Source organism: Taudactylus pleione, unplaced genomic scaffold (assembly GCF_031769625.1).
Source record: "Taudactylus pleione unplaced genomic scaffold, aTauple2 ptg000394l, whole genome shotgun sequence".
Lineage (NCBI taxonomy): Eukaryota > Metazoa > Chordata > Amphibia > Anura > Myobatrachidae > Taudactylus > Taudactylus pleione.
In genome coordinates this window covers 1,500,001-1,507,291 of record NW_028284795.1, presented here as the reverse complement: position 1 = coordinate 1,507,291, position 7,291 = coordinate 1,500,001, and positions in this window count along the sequence as shown.

Genomic DNA, 7,291 nt, shown 5'->3' with positions numbered 1-7,291 from the left:
ACCCCTCACTATTCAACTAAATAAGTAATACTATAACCCCCACTATTCAAACTAAATAAGTAATACTATAACCCCCCACTATTCAAACTAAAATAAGTAATACTATAACCCCCCACTATTCAACTAAATAAGCAATACTGTAACCCCCACTATTCAACTAAATAAGTAATACTATAACCCCCACTATTCAACTAAATAAGTAATACTATAACCCCCACTATTCAACTAAATAAGTAATACTATAACCCCCACTATTCAACTAAATAAGTAATACTATAACCCCACTATTCAACTAAATAAGTAATACTATAACCCCCACTATTCAACTAAATAAGTAATACTATAACCCCCACTATTCAACTAAATAAGTAATACTATAACCCCCACTATTCAACTAAATAAGTAATACTATAACCCCCACTATTCAACTAAATAAGTAATACTATAACCCCCACTATTCAACTAAATAAGTAATACTATAACCCCCACTATTCAACTAAATAAGTAATACTATAACCCCCACTATTCAACTAAATAAGTAATACTATAACCCCACTATTCAACTAAATAAGTAATACTATAACCCACTATTCAACTAAATAAGTAATACTATAACCCCCACTATTCAACTAAATAAGTAATACTATAACCCCCACTATTCAACTAAATAAGTAATACTATAACCCCCACTATTCAACTAAATAAGTAATACTATAACCCCCACTATTCAACTAAATAAGTAATACTATAACCCCCACTATTCAACTAAATAAGTAATACTATAACCCCCACTATTCAACTAAATAAGTAATACTATAACCCCACTATTCAACTAAATAAGTAATACTATAACCCCCACTATTCAACTAAATAAGTAATACTATAACCCCCACTATTCAACTAAATAAGTAATACTATAACCCCACTATTCAACTAAATAAGTAATACTATAACCCCCACTATTCAAACTAAATAAGTAATACTGTAACCCCCACTATTCAACTAAATAAGTAATACTGTAACCCCCACTATTCAACTAAATAAGTAATACTATAACCCCCACTATTCAACTAAATAAGTAATACTATAACCCACTATTCAACTAAATAAGTAATACTATAACCCACTATTCAACTAAATAAGTAATACTATAACCCCCACTATTCAACTAAATAAGCAATACTATAACCCCCACTATTCAACTAAATAAGTAATACTATAACCCCCACTATTCAACTAAATAAGCAATACTATAACCCCCACTATTCAACTAAATAAGTAATACTATAACCCCCACTATTCAACTAAATAAGCAATACTATAACCCCCACTATTCAACTAAATAAGTAATACTATAACCCCCACTATTCAACTAAATAAGTAATACTATAACCCCCACTATTCAACTAAATAAGCAATACTGTAACCCCCACTATTCAACTAAATAAGTAATACTATAACCCACTATTCAACTAAATAAGTAATACTATAACCCCCACTATTCAACTAAATAAGCAATACTATAACCCCCACTATTCAACTAAATAAGTAATACTATAACCCCCACTATTCAACTAAATAAGTAATACTATAACCCCCACTATTCAACTAAATAAGTAATACTATAACCCCACTATTCAACTAAATAAGTAATACTATAACCCCCACTATTCAACTAAATAAGTAATACTATAACCTCCACTATTCAACTAAATAAGTAATACTATAACCCCCACTATTCAACTAAATAAGTAATACTATAACCCCCACTATTCAACTAAATAAGTAATACTATAACCCCCACTATTCAACTAAATAAGTAATACTATAACCCCACTATTCAACTAAATAAGTAATACTATAACCCACTATTCAACTAAATAAGTAATACTATAACCCCCACTATTCAACTAAATAAGTAATACTATAACCCCCACTATTCAACTAAATAAGTAATACTATAACCCCCACTATTCAACTAAATAAGTAATACTATAACCCACTATTCAACTAAATAAGTAATACTATAACCCACTATTCAACTAAATAAGTAATACTATAACCCACTATTCAACTAAATAAGCAATACTATAACCCACTATTCAACTAAATAAGTAATACTATAACCCCCACTATTCAACTAAATAAGTAATACTATAACCTCCACTATTCAACTAAATAAGTAATACTATAACCCTCACTATTCAACTAAATAAGTAATACTATAACCCACTATTCAACTAAATAAGTAATACTATAACCCACTATTCAACTAAAATAAGCAATACTATAACCCCCACTATTCAACTAAGTAAGCAATACTATAACCCCCACTATTCAACTAAGTAAGCAATACTATAACCCCACTATTCAACTAAATAAGTAATACTATAACCCCCACTATTCAACTAAATAAGTAATACTATAACCCCCACTATTCAACTAAATAAGTAATACAATAACCCCCACTATTCATCTAAATAAGTAATACTATAACCCCCACTATTCAACTAAATAAGTAATACTATAACCCCCACTATTCAACTAAATAAGTAATACTATAAACCCCCACTATTCAACTAAATAAGTAATTACTATAACCCCCACTATTCAACTAAATAAGTAATACTATAACCCCCACTATTCAACTAAATAAGTAATACTGTAACCCCACTATTCAACTAAATAAGTAATACTATAACCCCCACTATTCAACTAAATAAGTAATACTATAACCCCCACTATTCAACTAAATAAGCAATACTATAACCCCCACTATTCAACTAAATAAGTAATACTATAACCCCCCACTATTCAACTAAATAAGTAATACTATAACCCCCACTATTCAAACTAAATAAGTAATACTATAACCCCCCACTATTCAACTAAATAAGTAATACTTATAACCCCCACTATTCAACTAAATAAGTAATACTATAACCCCACTATTCAACTAAATAAGTAATACTATAACCCCCACTATTCAACTAAATAAGTAATACTATAACCCCCACTATTCAACTATATAAGTAATACTATAACCCCCACTATTCAACTAAATAAGTAATACTATAACCCCCACTATTCAACTAAATAAGCAATACTATAACCCCACTATTCAACTAAATAAGTAATACTATAACCCCCACTATTCAACTAAATATGTAATACTATAACCCCACTATTCAACTAAATAAGCAATACTATAACCCCCACTATTCAACTAAATAAGTAATACTATAACCCCCACTATTCAACTAAATAAGCAATACTATAACCCCACTATTCAACTAAATAAGTAATACTATAACCCCCACTATTCAACTAAATAAGTAATACTATAACCCCACTATTCAACTAAATAAGCAATACTATAACCCCCACTATTCAACTAAATAAGTAATACTATAACCCCCACTATTCAACTAAATAAGTAATACTATAACCCCCCACTATTCAACTAAATAAGTAATACTATAACCCCCCACTATTCAACTAATAAGTAATACTATAACCCCCACTATTCAACTAAATAAGTAATACTATAACCCCCACTATTCAACTAATAAGTAATACTATAACCCCCCACTATTCAACTAAATAAGTAATACTATAACCCCCACTATTCAACTAAATAAGCAATACTATAACCCCCACTATTCAACTAAATAAGTAATACTATAACCTCCACTATTCAACTAAATAAGTAATACTATAACCCCCACTATTCAACTAAATAAGTAATACTATAACCCCCACTATTCAACTAAATAAGTAATACTATAACCCCCACTATTCAACTAAATAAGTAATACTATAACCCCCACTATTCAACTAAATAAGTAATACTATAACCCCCACTATTCAACTAAATAAGTAATACTATAACCCCCCACTATTCAACTAAATAAGTAATACTATAACCCCCACTATTCAACTAAATAAGTAATACTATAACCCCCCACTATTCAACTAAATAAGTAATACTATAACCCCCACTATTCAACTAAATAAGTAATACTATAACCCCCACTATTCAACTAAATAAGTAATACTATAACCCCCACTATTCAACTAAATAAGTAATACTATAACCCCCACTATTCAACTAAATAAGTAATACTATAACCCCCACTATTCAACTAAATAAGTAATACTATAACCCCCACTATTCAACTAAATAAGTAATACTATAACCCCCACTATTCAACTAAATAAGTAATACTATAACCTCCACTATTCAACTAAATAAGTAATACTATAACCCCCACTATTCAACTAAATAAGTAATACTATAACCCCCACTATTCAACTAAATAAGTAATTACTATAACCCACTATTCAACTAAATAAGTAATACTATAACCCCCACTATTCAACTAAATAAGTAATACTATAACCCCCACTATTCAACTATATAAGTAATACTATAACCCCCACTATTCAACTAAATAAGTAATACTATAACCCCCACTATTCAACTAAATAAGCAATACTATAACCCCACTATTCAACTAAATAAGTAATACTATAACCCCCACTATTCAACTAAATATGTAATACTATAACCCCCACTATTCAACTAAATAAGCAATACTATAACCCCCACTATTCAACTAATAAGTAATACTATAACCCCCACTATTCAACTAAATAAGCAATACTATAACCCCCACTATTCAACTAAATAAGTAATACTATAACCCCCACTATTCAACTAAATAAGTAATACTATAACCCCACTATTCAACTAAATAAGCAATACTATAACCCCCACTATTCAACTAAATAAGTAATACTATAACCCCCACTATTCAACTAAATAAGTAATACTATAACCCCCACTATTCAACTAAATAAGTAATACTATAACCCCCACTATTCAACTAATAAGTAATACTATAACCCCCACTATTCAACTAAATAAGTAATACTATAACCCCCACTATTCAACTAATAAGTAATACTATAAACCCCCACTATTCAACTAAATAAGTAATACTATAACCCCACTATTCAACTAAATAAGCAATACTATAACCCCCCACTATTCAACTAAATAAGTAATACTATAACCTCCACTATTCAACTAAATAAGTAATACTATAACCCCCACTATTCAACTAAATAAGTAATACTATAACCCCCACTATTCAACTAAATAAGTAATACTATAACCCCCACTATTCAACTAAATAAGTAATACTATAACCCCCACTATTCAACTAAATAAGTAATACTATAACCCCCACTATTCAACTAAATAAGTAATACTATAACCCCCACTATTCAACTAAATAAGTAATACTATAACCCCCACTATTCAACTAAATAAGTAATACTATAACCCCCACTATTCAACTAAATAAGTAATACTATAACCCCCACTATTCAACTAAATAAGTAATACTATAACCCCCACTATTCAACTAAATAAGTAATACTATAACCCCCACTATTCAACTAAATAAGTAATACTATAACCCCCACTATTCAACTAAATAAGTAATACTATAACCCCACTATTCAACTAAATAAGTAATACTATAACCCCCACTATTCAACTAAATAAGTAATACTATAACCCCCCACTATTCAACTAAATAAGTAATACTATAACCCTCCACTATTCAACTAAATAAGTAATACTATAACCCCCACTATTCAACTAAATAAGTAATACTATAACCCCCACTATTCAACTAAATAAGTAATACTATAACCTCCACTATTCAACTAAATAAGTAATACTATAACCCCCACTATTCAACTAAATAAGTAATACTATAACCCCCACTATTCAACTAAATAAGTAATACTATAACCCCCACTATTCAACTAAATAAGTAATACTATAACCCCCCACTATTCAACTAAATAAGTAATACTATAACCTCCACTATTCAACTAAATAAGTAATACTATAACCCACTATTCAACTAAATAAGTAATACTATAACCCCCACTATTCAACTAAATAAGTAATACTATAACCCCCACTATTCAACTAAATAAGTAATACTATAACCCACTATTCAACTAAATAAGTAATACTATAACCCCCACTATTCAACTAAATAAGTAATACTATAACCTCCACTATTCAACTAAATAAGTAATACTATAACCCCCACTATTCAACTAATAAGTAATACTATAACCCCCACTATTCAACTAAATAAGTAATACTATAACCCCCACTATTCAACTAAATAAGTAATACTATAACTCCCACTATTTCAACTAAATAAGTAATACTATAACCCCCACTATTCAACTAAATAAGTAATACTATAACCCCCACTATTCAACTAAATAAGTAATACTATAACCCCCACTATTCAACTAAATAAGTAATACTATAACCCCCACTATTCAACTAAATAAGTAATACTATAACCCCCACTATTCAACTAAATAAGTAATACTATAACCCCCACTATTCAACTAAATAAGTAATACTATAACCCCCACTATTCAACTAAATAAGTAATACTATAACCCCCACTATTCAACTAAATAAGTAATACTATAACCCCCACTATTCAACTAAATAAGTAATACTATAACCCCCCACTATTCAACTAAATAAGTAATACTATAACCCCCACTATTCAACTAAATAAGTAATACTATAACCCCCACTATTCAACTAAATAAGTAATACTATAACCCCCACTATTCAACTAAATAAGTAATACTATAACCCCCACCATTCAACTAAATAAGTAATACTATAACCCCACTATTCAACTAAGTAAGCAATACTATAACCCCCACTATTCAACTAAGTAAGCAATACTATAACCCCCACTATTCAACTAAATAAGCAATACTATAACCCCCACTATTCAACTAAATAAGTAATACTATAACCCCCACTATTCAACTAAATAAGTAATACTATAACCCCCACTATTCAACTAAATAAGTAATACTATAATCCCCACTATTCAACTAAATAAGTAATACTATAACCCCCACTATTCAACTAAATGGCCCCCACCATCACTATTGTGATTTATATAAGACTTAAAGCAGCCTTAGCTGAGCAGGATTTAGGACATGGGTGTGTGGTCGTCCTAAGGATGTTGTAAATAGGACTTTGAAGTGACTGAGGGGCTGATGTAGCAAGGATCGCACAGGAGAGAACGCACGCACTTGGCCGATGTTTCCATACTGCGCAAACTAGCCAGTGCGGACGGGTAAGCGTACACAGACTACACGCAGCATGCACACAGACCCCTTCCGGCATTGATTGACAGGAAGTGCCGTTTGTGGGTTGTGA